Source organism: Linepithema humile, chromosome 4, assembly GCF_040581485.1.
Source record: "Linepithema humile isolate Giens D197 chromosome 4, Lhum_UNIL_v1.0, whole genome shotgun sequence".
NCBI classification, from domain to species: domain Eukaryota; kingdom Metazoa; phylum Arthropoda; class Insecta; order Hymenoptera; family Formicidae; genus Linepithema; species Linepithema humile.
Window position 1 is genome coordinate 23348711 of NC_090131.1, and position 18313 is coordinate 23367023.

The 18313-nt window shown below is 38.4% G+C and overlaps 1 pseudogene; it reads left to right on the forward strand.

The window, feature by feature from the left end:
- Positions 1-8496: 8496 nt before the first annotated feature.
- Positions 8497-15115, forward strand: LOC136999569 (uncharacterized; annotated as a pseudogene).
- The last annotated feature ends 3198 nt before the right edge of the window (positions 15116-18313 follow it).

Here is an 18313-nt window from a genome sequence, read left to right on the forward strand (position 1 = left end):
TATGTAATAACCCTTTATGCAAGAGCAGTGTGACAGGATGGGAGACTGCATTATCTATTCTGTACTTTCCAGGCCGAGTGTACGCAAATGCCTACATGCTCGTTCGCTCGCCCGTACAGTTTCTGTCTTGTTTTGGGTACACACGTATCGCTATGGTCATGACTAGTAACAGCATCCGACGTACAGGGTGTGGCGCGTAAAACGTATTCACTACTGTTTACGTAGACCGTCAGAGGTAAAGATAAAAATGGCTGTGAAAGTCAACTAAATAACGATGCCACGTACAATTATCATTGATACACAGTGAGAATAATACAATTAGAACAACAACTGAGGAGAATCGCATTGCGGCCGAGACACCTCGTAGAAGCGCAGACGTGTATACCTGTATATGCATAGCTTGCTGGCTGCCATGGAAATACCGTGCTAAGGATAGTTCCGCCGTGAGAACGAGGAAATTCCGGATCTGTTGTCAGAAACGGAACACTCGATATATGTTGAAACGTTAAATGTATTTACCGGACATGCGAGCTACGCGGAGAAACATCATTTTGACAGTTCCATGAAAACTAGACGACCGAATGTAACGCCAAATTAATCTTGAAACGCGGAAATGTTTCGCGATCGAATTAAGCTCTTTATTTATCCTGATAGTTTTCTCGACCTTTGATGCGTTGCTTTACTTTGTATATTTAATTTGACGTGTATGTGCATAAATTTGAAATTTTCTGCTGTTCTGAATTGTAATGGGCAAAACTGAAACTGTTAAAATGTGAACAGTAATGTTATACATATATGTCACGCCGTTAGCGGAACGGCCTGTCATGGAAATGTTTAAATGGACGCTTATGGATAGGACCGTGGTCTGCGAAACGGACAGCGAATCACGGATTCAGGTTTAGCAAGTCAGATTGTCTGCGCAACCAGACCTCGCGTTTCTTCCGTTTTACATCAAGCGTCATGCAACACACATACAATGGTCAGTGTGTGACACTGTGAATCACAGAAACCGAGAAATTATCAACATTATTCTGCCAACGGTGTTTAATTATCGGTTTTAACGAATACGAGAGTTATTTGAATTAATTTTTAGTTTTCCTCACTATTTTACTATCCAAGAACCTGCTTGTTAATTAATAAAGTGACATTTCGTTACATCTTCGGCGGCGTGGATAAGTTTTAGTATTGTTGATATTTAATTCAATGCAAAATATACATTAATTGCATGCTAATTTAATGCATAAATAAATGCGCAGCTTGTTCAGGTGCAACGATCCTTGAAGAGCAGAATGCGATAATAATCAGCAAATCCGTTCGCGGTGCTGCAATCAAAAATTAACCAGACCCGAATAATTACGTGCAATTTGGTTTAATTATCAGCGCATTCAATCAGTAGAGGAATAATATTTATTTCGGTAATAAAAAGTTAATCTCAAGATGCAGCAGCGACTTCTCGGCAGTGGCGCAGCCACTGTCGCGTAAAGTATTGTTATGCGATTCGGAATCGAGAGCGAGTTTGTTCTCGGCCGCTTCTTCAAAATAGATCGTTCTATTCGCGTTGTCCATTTAACATGTTACTAACTTACGAACGCCAAAGAACGAACGGGATACAAGTTCGGGAAAGTGCCAACGTGAAACTTGGAATATCTTCCGGGAAAGCTCTTCCCTTGATTACAGCTCTTATTCTAAGCGAGGACGCGAGCATCGTTGTTTTTATAATGCGCAACAGTCTCGCGCTTAAAGGACGTCCACAAATTATGTGACTAGAAATAGACATCGGTGACGTCTTTCAAAATCGATATTTCTTCTTCTCGAAATTGATGCGAACAGCATCGTAAATAATAAACTCGCGCGCGAAATGCATAGTATTGTTTATAACTGCTGTAACAGCTATATCTCGAAACTTCCACCGACTCTGGAAGTAGTAAACGTTATCGCTTTATTACGCGGTACGTTGGAAACCCACGGGATACTTCAGAGAAGAGTCCTTTGATCAATTTTGTTTTAAATTATAAGTAAGAACGTCTAGCATTCTTTTTTCAAAAATAACAGACGTCACAGACGTTGATAAACAACAAAGTTCTATAATTATTTCGTTTACTTAATTTTATAAATTTGTAAATCTCAAATTTTGTGACAAAGATGTAATATGAAAAATTCAAAAATTGCTATAAAGTTGTATACATTATAATCAGCTTCAATTTTCATCAAAGATAAAGTAATTCCGAAATCTGTCGAATCCAAAAATATCATCTTGCAATTTTGGAACATTTCATAAATCAGTTTGCAGTTTTGATTGCAGTTATTTTTTAGTTCAGCTACTACTTGTATTATGCAGCTCATAATATTTAATATTATATACTTTATATGCTTTAATATCTTATTTAATAAAAATAAAATACTTCCTTTTCGGTAAATATGTGAAATTCTTTAATCATCTTATAAAGTGATAATCTATATTCTCAGGCTCAAATTTGTTTCACATTACAACACCTCTTCGCGACAGACCACTAGATGAATAGACCTTGTCTCCATAAAACAAACATTTGTCTGACGGATTTAGCCGTGAAATCTGAGAGCGATGAACTCAATGCAATTTACGGTTAATTGCCACAAGCCTCGCTCGACGAGCTTGATATTCCGGCTTAAATGTTTTAACGTAGACAGTGCTCACTCAGCTCGACGACAAATCAGAAATTAAAGCTGCAGACATTTTTGGTAAATTCATTATATTCGTTATGACAAACACTGGCGCATCGCGATCCGATTGAAACATTCATTAAGGATTCAATGACACGGAATTGTGAATGTAATTAACTGCACGCCGCGCAATCAAATATGGAAGCAGAATTAACAGCGTGTACGAGTCGGCGAGACAAGAAAACACGAAGCAAAAAAGAATAGAAATTAATTATTGTTATTTAAATTAAAATTATAAATAGGATGAGTGATAGACTTAAAAAATAAAAAATATATATTCTTCATACCTCTGTGTTCGCTGCTATTGTTCGAAACAGCAATCAATACCTGTAACAATAGGAAATTATAAAATAATTTAAAAACTCTCATGTCACATCTATCAAAATAAAAGCTTTATGAAAAATTTTATTTTATATTGTATTTGCAATATTATTTTATAAATTTGATTAATTCATGTAAAAAAAGAAAATAGAACAGAGTTAATATCGTTCGAAATTTTTTCTTGTTGAATAACAACTAAACTATCACTGATATTACAAAATAAACAATACAAACGCAGCGGCTGATGCATTGAAACAACAACAAAATATATTCGAGGCTAAAGTTAGGTTATTTCAATCTTTCCTTATTTCTAACGATTTATATGAGTTTCGGAAATATACCTCTGCGAACGGAAAGCGGGGATTATCGAAGACCAATCGATTTGTTAGAATTTCCGAATGGTTTCGAGCGCAGAACGGCCCGGAGAATAGGAGGCTCATTTATTTTAATTACATATGCTCGTTAATGTACGGCAGTACAGGCGGGCGGAGATTATCGAGCTATCGACACTTCGCTCGATATCCTGTGCGAGTGTAGAGTAGAAAGAATTACTTTACCTTACACGACGGATAAAAGATGAGGGCAAAGAAAATTGAGTGAAATGTATCGAGATAAACTTACTGCTGTAACGATAACAAATTAGCGAACTGTGAAATTTCTCGTAAATCTTGTATATTTTTTACATTGTATATTCCTTTAGCACGTTATTATGATTTTTACATTGTATATTCCTTTAGCGCGTTATTATGATTTACACAAATTGCACGGATATAATATCATGTAAATTAAAATATGGAAAAAAAAGATATTCAATGTAATACACATTTGTTAAAAATAATTGCAATACTGCAAAGTTTGACAAGAGTTAAAAATAAAATTAGTCGTAATATTCCATTTTTATGAGATATATAAAGTACATTACTCTAGAGAGACTTTGGGTCATAAAAGATTATGTCAACAATATCAGGAAGAGTAAAACATTTCTGAGATACAAGAAGAAGTGTTAAAACAATATTCAGATGTAAGAAGTTCGTGTAGCTGCAAAGTTTAACGGAAGCTCGGTTCTGGTACTTTAGGTCATAGATGAACCTGAGACTCTTCCTGTGGTCAGCGACCTATCTTCTCGCGACAGCCATTCGCTGTTTTATAGCGACGTCTCTCCGTCTCGACGAACGAGCGTCTCGTCTCTCAAATTCGTCGATTGCTGGCCGACGGTAAGTTTCAAAACTCTCGGTGCTTTAATCGCGAAACGTTCCAACGTTTTTCTCGCGTAACAGTAAAGTTGCAAAAAGCCCTTACACTGTGAAACAGTTTCTGAGGAAAATCTTGAAGCGCAAACTTTTCACCAAAACTGTCCCTGCATCGCTGCACTACCGAAACTCTACTCCGATTCTTCAGGTCACTTTAGAAAGACCAAGGAGGAAAAGGATAAGTAAAATCAACAAGCGCGAGTAAGCTCTCTATAAACTATTACATTTGTTCAAAATGTACCGCTGTTCGGGCGCAATGCGATAAAATCAGATTTGTGACACATTACGCTTATTAATTTCAGCGCGCTTTACATTTTTATCGAAAAACTTAGCTTTTGCAACTACTATTCATATTTTACCTGGGATGCAATGATATGCAAATTTAATAGAAGAGATGCATTGGCCTTTGCATAAGAAGGGAGCCTCGAGATCTACATTATTACAGAAGACTAAAACATTTGCTTTTAAAAGCGGCATAATTTTATCAAATATTTCCTAATCAATGAATAATGTATCGAGAGCACAGAAGTCTTTCTTGAGGAGAAGCACTTCATTGATACGATACTATTAATCTGACACATAATAATCCTGAAGGCAGCCAGGTGGCGAAAACGATGCATAACGATATCGCTACCGCGAAATAATATGCAAATCAACCACCAGGCTGACGCTCGCGGCGCGCCAGAACACTGCGGAAATTACTGATGAAAATTCCACGTGATATCTACCTAATTAATGAATAGTTATAGTGTGAGTGGATTATCGCGGAAATTCGAAAAGTATCGACTGCGGCTTATCTGAGCGTTATCGAAAAATGACGATCTAAAAATATTCTTTATTTCGATTATTTCTTAAATTCTGTTAATATTGCTATATCCTGCTGTTTATTTAACATTTATTGTTTTTTTTTTGTTTTTTTTTTTAATATTGGAGCAATTGACAATTTTCGCTTTATGTTTGTATTCTTCTTTTATATGTAGTGACTCAAATATTTGCATGACATTGCAATGTTATAAAATATTATTTTATAAAACGAAACATACTCATTACATTAATTAAGTAAATATAAAGAAACGGATGTAATATTTGGAAGCGAGCGATAAAGCTATTACAGCCAGGCATGCTGCGAAATCGATTTGTACGACAAGATCTATTGGTTACAGTGCGATCTCCGGCTTCTCGATTCGCCGAGTGTTCTCGAGCAATTGTCAAGTAATTATCCTTGAATAATTGGCGCTTAATAATCTGGCATCGTTTGTCGCCTAAATTGCAGTACGCCTCATCGTAAAGCCGTAATACCGTAGTCAATTAATTCGATGCGGGCACAACTCTCTCCTCCTCTCTCGATGATTCGGTCTTTACTCGTACTTGAACGCAGAAACGTGCATGTAAATTCGCTTAATTGTAGAAATGTCCATTTATTACAGAAATGTTTCGATGACGAAAATATAAATATATTTTCAGCAATATATTAAAAAATCATCCTAATCGAAAGGATTTTTTAATCTCGATAATCTAAGTGATTAATTTGAATTAGATGAAAATTTTAATGCAGGATCTTATTAAGCCACTTGATTAGATTTTGTCGAGTCCTTCGAGCTTTCCGCTTTTAAGACCTATTGGCACGTTTGCTGAGTGTTCGCATTATTCCTTGGGAAATCTTCACGGCGAATGTATGTGGTCGAACATTTGGGAACTCTCCTAAAACCTCACGGCACGCTGCGGCTGCACAATGAAGCATCGTAGCCGACGAACGTTCCGAGGTTCCGCATCGCATTTCTTCCCGAATGTCGGTGCACTCGAAGAAGACACGGCATTTAAAACATCGGACATTTTCGAGAGCAAAGTACTCCAGTGGCGCAGGAAACATGCGGCTGCTTCAAGCAAATTTTAATGAAAGATCACTCCTTTCATACTGCATTTCTTTAAAAATACATCACTTTATTATTGCGCTATGTTATCGCGTGATTGCAAATATCCTGCGAAATAGCAGCCTGAAAAGTGACATTAACATTTTCGCTAGAACAATGTAGCTAGAGTAACATCTCGTCGATCCTACGCTACTAACGCACTCCCTAATTTCTGGGACGCGCGAGCCGCCTTCTTCCCTAAGTTATACGTTCACGGACTCACGCTCTTTCAGCACGGTGCGAAAGCACGTAAACGCCCACTGCGAAGTGTTTTCCATTTAGTCGGTTCCGTAAGAGCAAGTACGAACCATTAAAATGTGATCACATGTAGATCACGTCTTACATTTATTATACAATATAACATCAAAGCCCAATTATCTAGCCGTTAAAACACTTGACGCAGCTTTTCTAGTAATCCGAAAGTGCGTAAAAAAAAATATAATTATAAGTCTAACAAATCCCATCCTTTCCCGTAATTTTCTAGTTTTATTTTATCATAGTCATCCATGTAATGTCTTATTCCCGACAACAAAACATTTATCTGCTCCGAAAGAAATAATTATTTTAATATACAACATATGCATAACACGTATTCGAACACGAAAATGTCTAATAAGCTTACCTCCAGTTAAATTGACTAATATAGAAGAGCATATATAAAGCGGCTTGAGCGACAGACGCAAAGTTAAAGCACGTGTAATCGGTAATGGAAATAGCTATAATGCGTGTTATTAATAAAACTAATACCGGGTTTCACTGACGCGGCGTAACACAGCAAACTCCCCCATACGAAATTGCAACGTGATTCGCGTACTCTATCGGCTTAAGGATTAACTCGTTTCAGTGTTCCAATACCGGGGCATCAGGAAACCTGAAAATTCGCGCGTAGCGCCAATAACCGTCGATGGCGTATGAATTTCCTGATACACCGAGGCTACCGGACCTATGGATTAAACCGGACCGACCATTGAAATGTCTGCGATAAAATATTGTTCTTCCACGGATGAACGATTCAGGATTTAACCTCAGGCTTTTTTAAAGCTGAAGCATAGCACGGACATTTATCTTACCATTCTTTTTCGCTGACGAGGCCCTTTTAAAGTCACGTTACATTGATTTCCTTCGAGAAGAATTTCAATCATGTTAAATATAAATTATTTGTTTATTTGGAAAAGTAATATTTTCCTTAGAATATTATTGTTATAATAATCTGAAAAATGCTTATAACAATATGTTCATTAACAATAAGATATTAACTTGGTTTTTTCCAATCTCGTAAATATGAAAGTTTCAATATCGATATGCATTAAAGAAACCTCCTCGCAACAATATTAGTTAGCAGATATCGAAATTATTCACCGAGCGTTCCTCGCGCTGAATGAATAATTCATCCGCATTGCGAGAACAACTTTAACTTTTACAGAGAGCAGCAACTCCGTGTATATTTCGAGTTACCGTCATTTACAGGATCTCTTTTTCTCCGCGCGCGCAAACACGAAGATGTCCGTTGACTCAAACGAGCTGGTCAGACCGCAAAACGGACGGTGGTCAAATCGATAGCGAATCGAATATCTCCGATTTTCGGGCGCGTTTAACTGGGAATTAAGTGGCACGGTCAATAAACGGCCACGACGGACCGAGTCAGATGACCGAAACTCTTGCTTAGCATTACGTCATGCATGAATGTGGCAGGAGTGTGACGAAGTGTTTTCGGCAGGAAAGTTAGCCGGAACTTTCGCCGAGGAAGCGTCAGGACGGGGAACACGAGACACGGGACATACGACATGACTGCCAGCTCATTCCGCACTTCGCCGATGTGTCCGCGGACAAGTTCGAATTAGCAAGTGCGCCAAGTTGCGGAATGCCGATTGGTGGTCGCCCGCTCTACTGCGCGCTTCCACGGGAGAGAGCAAGGACCGGCGTAGATGCATTCACGTTCGCGGAGTTCGCGCTGGTCATGCCAAAAGGACGGATCCTAAGAACAAGAAACTCCGTTTCCGATTCAAAAGCCCCGCTAATAGGAAAAACATAAATTGCGCGCGAATTGATCGCATCCCGTAATCGAATGTGCGAGAACTTTCGTAGCGGCAAAAAAATTCAATCGTTGCACAACGCGTGTATCTTTCGTTAACAATACAATTCTATTCGGAAAAAAATTCAAAATAATAAACAATCTTAATAAATGATATACTTTCGTAATTATTGCTGAAACGCCAATTGCAAAAAGAGTCATCTTTTTTTGCACGCAGCATCGTTTCGAGTAACATTGAACGCGACGTAGGGTTTCTCTCTTGTCGATATGTGCAGTGACCGCGATGTACGCATGTCCGTACATAGTGGAATATGGAAAAATCATAATTCATAGCCGCAGGTACGGCGGCATTCATATTACGACGTGTGCGTCGGACTGTCGGTATGCGGGTGCATCTTACGCGGAATTTGATGCAGGTATGCAGAGCAGGACAACCGTGTGACGGCACCAGTGGTACCCTGGAGCTGTTATCGAATGGACATAAAGGGGCCCCGGCTATCATGATCCCCTTCAGCTGCCAAATCCTGAGGACGATCCCATCTACGAGAGCCTCGACACTCGAGGCTGTCTCGTGGCCATGAAAGCCATTGTAGAGGGGACACTCTATTCCTCGATTGTGCTAATCGCCCTTCTCTTCGTCTTGTAGGTACATAGGTACCCGATATCCGATGCAATAAACACACGGACAGTTCAATGCGAACGTTTACGTGATATCAACACCGCTCGCTAATTGTAGTTAATTCCACACCGTCGCTCCCTAATTTCTGTCCTCTTAATTGAAAATCTCGAGAGAATTTAACGGATGATAAATACGTAATGTCAAGGATATAAAATCACCGAATTGTTTAATCTTTCGAATATTCAATTAAGCACGTTACGATGATCGATATAAACAATTAGATCTTGCTGTAGATCTAGATTTTTTTAACATATTAATCCGCGGATAAAAGCATGAATTTTAATGAATCGGCGTAATAGAATTTTAGAATGTTACGAACGTGGTTTATCGTTGCATACTCGTTATATTTACATCTTTATTCAACGCCGGTTGATATATTTATCCGATTCGCGCGAATGTTTACCATCGTGCAAAAAGCGCAAAAAGCAACACATGCACCGCATTTCCAGCTCGCGTCCTTCGCGGCTCGTTTCATCTCCCTCAAATTTAATTCTACCCTTTGGGTAAGGTTCCCGAACGCGATCTTGATAGCATTAACCTGATGTGGTTAATTTAACGCACGACGCCGCGTGCACGGCCGTTATTTCAGCTGCCTGTAAAAAGCAAACTAATTTTATCAGGCTCATTTTAATTCACATCCTTTCTCCGGCCATTCGTATCTTTTACTTCTGCCGCTGAAACGATCAAATGTTATATCTAAATATAGGAAAGTTGTCATCTTCTTTATGGTGCCGCTTAAAAGCGGAATAAAACGTTTCCGACAAATGAAGGAGAAGTTTGATAGATCGGCGTATCATAACATTCCTATATTTTTACGAGAGAAATGATGTTGCCGGAGACGGTAAGATGACGCAGTGAGAGAAAACGTACAATGCTGGTATAAAGAAAGAGATAAAACGAAAGAAGAGACAAAGTGATGGGGCACATTAAAGAAAAGAATAGAGGGTAAGTACAAGGAGATGCGAAGTGAGTTTAGCGGATGGAAGTTAGGGATAAAAGGATGGCAGAAGAAAGTGAAAAAAACAGCTTATATATAATACGGAGTATTGCGTACATACATAGTATTCTAATAAATACGCATCCCTCCTGAAAGTTGTACGCAAAATATTCCTAAATCTTTATAACTAACAATCTAATTATTTTTATCGCGCATAAATAAATATAGCAAATGCAATTTCTGCGAAATGAAAACGACTAAATGAAGCAAAAGCTCAGAGCAAAAATAATGAATAGCGAGGGGAAAGAGAGAGAGAGAGAGAGAGAGAGAGAGAGAGAGAGAGAGAGAGAGAGAGAGAGAGAGAGAGACTGTGACAACTTTCACGGTTTTGTGGTCCGCATTTTCGTCACCACGTCTCTATGGCGTCATGTACGACAGTGCGCGTAAAACATTTGTACGCGTACTCCAGTCTGGCGTGGCCGCGTTTGTCGAGGCTCGATTTTACTGCCGCGAGAAATGCCACGGCGCTCGACGGGAATCGATGGGACGCATTGCCCGGATAGCTCCGCCCGGCCGTCTGGATTTTGGGAATGCCGCCGGACCTAATCTCTGACGGATCGAGCGGACCGGTAGCGCGGATCGGTCCGCGAATCAAATCAATCGGTGACAAATAGACTGTGTGAGCGAGCGCTCGTCTTCGACGGTATAACGGTTGCCATCGAGTTGCTGCAAGCCCGATCGCCGAACCTGATGGAATTTGATGGAGATTTTGCGCGGTAAACGAGGAGCGATTCCACAAAACTCAATTTCGCTGCTTACACTCGTTTCGAGAGAGTGCGTCGGTACGATCGCGCACGTGATTCGGAAAATAGATTTGAATAACCGATCGCGCCGTTAATCCTTCCTTTTTTTTCGTCGAAAGGGAGAGATGTCCCTTCTGCCCTCGATTAATTGTAGTCGCTCTGCAATCTTTTTTTTTTGCTTTTACAAACGTAACCGAACATCTCTATTGAAACTTTTTCCATTTATCTCTTTACAAACTTATTTCTGCTTCAAAACTTTTTTAATCCGTTTCTAAATATATTTTATATTTTGTTAGATATATTTTAATAGCAGAGAATCTTTCTCTCTCTCTCTCTCTTTCTCTCTCTCTCTCGATGATCGATTTGTAATTTCTGATATCTGGCACTGATACGTAATAACGATGCAGCATCAGTTTTAATACTATGCTATTACATTTATTTAATCCATACAAATATCCCATGTATTCCCGCACAAATAAAACAAATAACTACAATAAATACAGAATCGAATAAACACAGAATTACTAACAGCCATTCAATCGAAATGTTTAATCTTTGCGAAAAAGGCTTTGGCGCGCCAAGAATTAATGAACGCGATCGCGTTTGTTATAATTCGAGAATCGGTGTGAAAGCTCTTGATGACGCTTCGGATAATCGATTATCCAGTTAGCTAGATACACTTAACAAGAGATTCTACTCTCGAGGATAGTTGTCGGAGATAAACAAGGGGTCGAGATACGCAAACCCTGATAAGACGAGACACCGTCTCCGCATTCCTTTGTGAAAAGCTGCCGCCGATCGATAGAGCGGCCCGTAAGATAGAGCCCCGAGTATGATGACTGAATGCGGAATCGGATGGCGGCAGTAAATTCGTTCGCTCTCCTTCAGCGCGCCGCGCCAAAGCGGGCGGGTTCTTGAGTGGCGATTTCGCAATTCCATCGCTTACCGACGATAAAAATCACGTCGAAGCGGAGACGTTTAATCGCCCGTACGATCAACACTTTCTCGTTAACGCGACACCGTTATACCGCCCGCCAATTGTCGGAGCGTCGCTCCGTGTTCTGTATACCGGCGCGCCAGATTTATTTCAGGATCACGGAGCGCTTTCGCACGCGCGAGCTCGCCGGAGATCCTCCGTTCTTCGCGGACAGGACGACGCGCGGCGTATTCGGAAATAAATGAGACTTTGTAGGAATTGAACGATGGGATGGATTCGGGAGAACGATGGGCCGGCGTATGCTAACAACTGCGATTCAAAATCGCGTCATCGATTTCGAGCGGAATAAGGTTAAAGGCCGAGACGATCGTATACACGGTGTTGTGCGAAAGCTCGCGTATGAATTTTGCAAACAGCCATTCCTGTGCGAAAGATCGCGGATGTATTGTGATAAAAGAGCATACGGTCGAATGTTCGCGATGTACAATACGATTCTGTCAACAGAGAGGGTATGTAAAGTATAAACTGCGCACAAAATGTAACAATAACAATAACAACGAAGCTCGTGCTATTGCATTTCCATGCGCGTGCAAATAGAAAGTTTCAGCTATTTTCTAAGTACTTTTTCGAATAAAAAAAAAAAATGACGAAAGAGACCAATTCGGAACGTAAGTAAAATTTTTTTTAATCGTGTGATATTTGTCTAATATATTGGAATGTTGACAGTACGTTTTAATATATTTACTCCAAATACTTATTTTTAATACATTTGTTCCATCATACTCATATCTTCAGCATTTGCATTCTATTCAGACGGTTAACGTGTAGGCGTACGAGGCGCACGTTTCCGGAAAGAGTCAGCACAATGTCCGTATACATAAACTGCAGTCGTATAAACGCATATCCGCACCAATCCGGATCACTGATATCCGATAACAGGAATATCTGGATATCTAATATATATCGCGCGCGTTCCGCCCAATACACTGAATCGCTAGCATATAATTCTGATGGAAAGGAGAATCATCTGATTGTACCGCGATTCTTACGCTTGTCAGAGATATTGTACGCCGATGCGCAACATACGTTCCTCTGAGAGAAAAGCGATTTCGAGTGATCCTGATCTGTTTTATTTAATAAAGTAATGCCGACAGTCCGCGCAGAAGTTTACCGTGGAACAATCGAACTGCATCACGGCTCTTCGCGTTTGATCCTGCGGCGGTGTCAAAAAAGCGCGCGCGCGCGCTCGATGGAAAAAGCATAACGCGGACTCAATTTAAACTGTCACATACGCCAGGAAGAAACGCGCCGCAACGAAGAGAGATATCACGCGGATCCCGTGAGGATTTATTTCGTTGCATCCCGCGCTCCGCCCGCCATCGCTAAAAGTGTGACAAGATTTCACCCCCTCGTTCCTTTTGACATTTTCATCCCTTTTATCTCTTTGCACCTTTCCCTTGCACGCCGTGCCGTTATGGAGAGCTTCTCTGTGAATCCACAACGAATGACCGGCCCATAAATATCGACGGCCATGCATATCGCTGAGTAATTCATGATTGCAACGGAAGTTGACAGTACAGACGAATATAACAGACCATTTTCAGAGTCGCGTGTCCAGTATTAAAAATGATGTGATTAATCTTTATTTCTTTTTGTTTTTTTTTTCATGATTTGATTAACTCTTTTTGATTTAAAATTATTGACTGATCGGCGCGTCAAATTTATGAATAGTCTATAATATTTAAGATTTTAAAAAATAGTTCTTGTACTTGTGATATTGTTATCATTTCTTTATCTCTTCATCAACATAGCGTATAAAGGCTTGTTTTGAGACGCACTAATCTTCTTACACAAACAGTATAAGTACCTTTACATTGAAAAAGTTAAAAGAAATAAAATTATTTGTATTGCGTATTTGTTTTGCATTTGACTTGCTTAATACCGCCGACAAACATTACACGAAGATCGTTACGCCAAAAGAAATCACTTAATAGAATTTCCAGATCTTATTTATTTTGAAACCATGGCACGGCGCACCTATTTAAACTTCCTGTAATCTTCGGAAGGGCAATTCGCGCTCTTCTAAAGGTCGAGCCCTGACGAAATTTTCTGCGTCGAATTCAATAATGGCGAATTTACGCTTGACGCCGGCGTGGCAACGCGCGAACTTTTCTACACAGGCGCAATTTCCTGCGATCGCAAAGTTCTTTCGGTCTTTCCCCTTCGTTACTGTATCACCCCTGCGGCACAGCACTTTTAACGTGCCGCCGCGGTATAAAACGATGTGTTTTATGCACCGTCCGGCACATTACTGGCTTAACGCCCCCCAGGAAAAATCTTTTCACAGTCGTGAAGGAAAGAAATTTTAACGCATGTCAAACAGAAAAAAGGGTGTGTCATGTTTGCAACATAACGGAAAATATTTTTTCGGCGTTTCATAAAACTTCCCCTATCGGATCAGAGAGCATAACGAAAAAAAAAGAATTGACATGCAATTTGGTTCATCGAACAATACGATTAAAGCTGTCTTCGGACGACGCATTTTATACATTTATGAAAGAACGTAAGTTCTTTGTAAAGTCTCTCTCTCTCTTTTCTCGAAATCTATTTTTTTAATTAAGAAATTATAAGGTAAACCGTAAACTTTATTATAAATTTTAGATTGTGATTAATTTTTTGTTTTCTCGTGCATACATAATCTTATTTTTAATAAAATGTTTTTAAGAAAAATTAAATACAGCTATGAAAAATTATTCCATTGCGTTCTACTACTTTGTGTAATAACTGTCGCATGCATCAGCAGATGAACTCACCAGAACTGAGAACTTGCTCTCATTTAAGGAGTATTATTACTGACAGATATTCAGTAGACGATCTATCAAATGATACGCAACAGCTTGCATGATGGATGGGCTATGCTTTTGTATAAGCTATATTTTCACCTCTACTTATAACATTAAATATACGAAATAGAGCTCGTGACAGATCATCCGACAGTGCATGAGGTTTTTTAGTGTACAAAACAATCTTCATCAACCATATATGTGGAATATTACGTAACTCACTAGAATATTTTATAATGTGAATTATTACAACAAGAAATTGTCACCAGGAAAAGCACGAGGAATACTTATCCATTGCTACGCAATATTAAAAAAAAAAATAAATAAATTAGTTTACGAAACATCGATTTCGATATGATCCGAGTATAAAGATTAAATAAACGATTTCATTCATTTTTCAAATCTTGTTCGTTATTTGAGTACTAATTTTTTGGGAGAACAGGATCGCGACGGGATGTGAACGATTAAACCGGCTTTTCATCAGATACGAACGAGCGAGAAAAAGCAGTTAGTTCCCCTTTCGTGCCTGATCGAACCGGAGCCCAACGTGCACGAGACAGCGAAAGCACTCGAGAAAATCTCTCGTTCGTCCGGCGAGCAATCGATTGCTGAAGAAAAGCGTTCGCGGAAACGCCGCCGCTCGTCGACAAACAACCGTGGACCTGCGGGGCCGCTACGGTACGTAGGCACACACCTATTACTCGCTCTTTCACAGAAGCACGCTAAATCGAAATTCGAATCCGGTCGCAGTGCGCCGTAAGTGCTGTCGGAGAATGTACGCAATATAAAGCCGCGGCGCGATAACACAGAATGTATCGACAAGCGCGACCGCGCTTTTTCACACTTCAATAAATTTCTCATTATCGACGTTGCACGTTGTAGATACACCTCGTGCTTGACGCGATGGAAAACTTATATACTAATTTGTCGATCAATCTTCTGGAGAAGTAAATTTCTTCATTAAAAATCGTGAATTACATGTTAAAATAATATAGTGCAGCTTATTGTAGTAGAACTTTAATTAAATACAGATTTCTATAGAAAAATTGAAGCCGCCGACAATTCGGTATTTACGTCACGAAAATTTCTATTCTAGTAACATAAATTTATTTATTTTGTATGAAATTTTTTTAAATGGCAAAAATAAACTTTTTATAATTAAACTGGTTTTTTTTATTATTTAGATAAATCATGAAAACTAAAAAAATTTCTTTTATTATAAAAATGCATTTGACAATAAATGTTAGAAGCTTTTACATTGTAAGTCGTAAAGGAATCTGCTAGCGAGTGTTCGCGATGACAATCAATTAGAAACCTCTGCCAGGTTCCATTTTAGTCTGTTCCGCATTCAATTAGCATACATACGATAACTATGTACTTCGACAGTCGACCCAGTTTCGTTTAAAGTAGAAATATCGGGACGTTAATTAATTCGGCGAGTAATAACAGAAATACACTTTGCCTGGAATATTTCATATTTTTTTAATTATTTTTCGTGCACCGCAGGTCGAATTAATGGAAAGAACACAATTTGTCTGAATAAACTTTACGTTTTGTAATTTAAATAGGCGAAATTGTTACATATATATTGGCCTAATTGTATCATTCTCATGCAGTTTATTTGTTTTTGTGTTACACAACTCAGAAATGCAATCAGTATTTGCATCCTACAGTAAATACGATAACTTCCAAGCAATGATAATAAATCAAATCAATTCATTTATTCAATAATTTATCTTTACGTACTTATTCACATATATTAAACGTGTGCTTTTATAAATTAATAATTTATTTCAGGTAAGAAATATAAATATATTATTTGTGTACGAAACAAAGGACACAATGGAAACGACAGATGGGAGAATGTAATGCTACGTTCATGAAAATTAATTATCAAATAATGCGCTCTAATTCTGCTGAAAAAATTAAAGATATAATAATTGTCTTTGCGTTGCAGCTTTGTGATGACTTATTAAAAGTAATATTTATCCATAATATTACAAAACAAATCCTTTAGCAAAACAAAATGTTGTAATAAACTGCAATTTTCTGCGAATCTGTCGTTGTATTTTATACGTCTTTTTCATAAAAAAAAAAAAATTCTAAGATATTGAGACTTTATCTGGCACGCGAGTGTAGCAGTTACTGTGAGTGCTTTTAAATATGTGTCTATCTTACTCGATTAAGTTTCACGTAAGTCCTCGATCTTCGTAAATTCGCGAGATACGTCGTGTTTCATAACTAGTTCTTCCTGGCGAAACTCGTCTCGCGTTCTAGCTCAATTTCCGCTTTCCGGTTTGTATGGTCTATAGGTATGTTTTGGCATTTCGGCCCATATTTCTGAGGGAATTTCAGACAACTATTACTACCGGTCGCTATTGGTGAGGAAAATTGTGACAAAGAACCGGAATGCTTCCTATTGTAAATCCTTCGTTTTCGAAAAACATTGCAAACATTTTCTTATTCCTGATCAAAACTACATCTAGTACTAAATGTCTATTTTACGAATATAAAGATTTGAATTTTTATGCTCTGCTATTTATATAATGAATCATATTTTACACGTTTATATTTTTTTTCTATTGTGTACGAAAAACTGCTAGCGTTGAAAAGCTGCGGAATACCGTACAAAATCGACCTCACAAAACATTTACGCTCGGATGACAATTACGCCTTTTGATTGCAATCGCGCGTGTGCGAAGATATTGCGACGAACCCTTCCCTTGACGAGACAGATGTCGATGTTCACGCGCTGTCTCGTTTCCTTCCAGAGGAAGAGTGCGCGAAATAAAGAAAGGGAAGAATGGCACGACAAAGCCATTCAAGTTCTCTGATCGGTCAATAACGATTTCCCGGGAATGTAAATGTCTCCGCGAGCAGCCAACCGATGCCGTTCAATTCGGAGTAGGTCCCCCGCTTTGCCTTTTAATCTTGTAGCTTCGCCTCTTTTAATCTCGTTCCATCGACCTGCCCCTTCCATAATCGACCAGTGCAATTTCTCCTTTCGTCCGTTCGTCCATCTAACCGGATGTCCGCGATGGACGCTCTATGCGCTACACAGGACTACGTACCAGTGAACATGACTCGTGCAACCGAAGCAGGATATTTCGTCCGTGCGACATTCGAGCAGTCAATATTTTACAACATTTTCATATACACGGTTCATCGTTGCTGCATCAAAGAACCACGGCAAAAAATAGTTGGATTTATGATTTGCCCAGAAAGTAAAAGAGACTGCAAGCTAAATGTGTGAGTTTTACATTTCAGAATAATTATAAATATCCATTATTATTTTTTTAAAAAGAAAAAAAAAAAACATTTTATTCACACACCTTGCGGCGATACACAGAAATCATATTGTAGATGTTTTTTTTTATATTTACCATAGTTTTTATTAGAATATAAACATATAAAAATTAAAAAAAAAACTACAAATATCAACAACTATTTTCTTTCGTATTTGCTGACTGCAAACATTCTCACTTCATCCACAAAGATTGTGTATGATTAATTTTTTAAATACCGATGCAAGCATATAAGTAAATAATAATTAATATGTTAGACGAAAGAAATGAAAGTTGATATTATCACACATTATGTCGACAAAGTTGAATTTATTCAGAAAACCAGTAATTTTTATTAAAAATAGCAATTAGTAATATTAATAATTAGTGAGTCTCATGTGTCCTTGCTTATATTCCTCATTTTAAACCGCATTTCGTGAATTTATTAAAGAAATTTTCAGTAACGATATATTTAAAATTTAGATATCTGTAAGAACGCGTACGATAATTTTTATTTATTTACAAATAAAATTTCTATATGACACCTTGTTAATATTGCTGCTTTCAAATTACATTTTTTTATCCAAGTTTTTCTAACTTTTATTACTTTCTGTTTT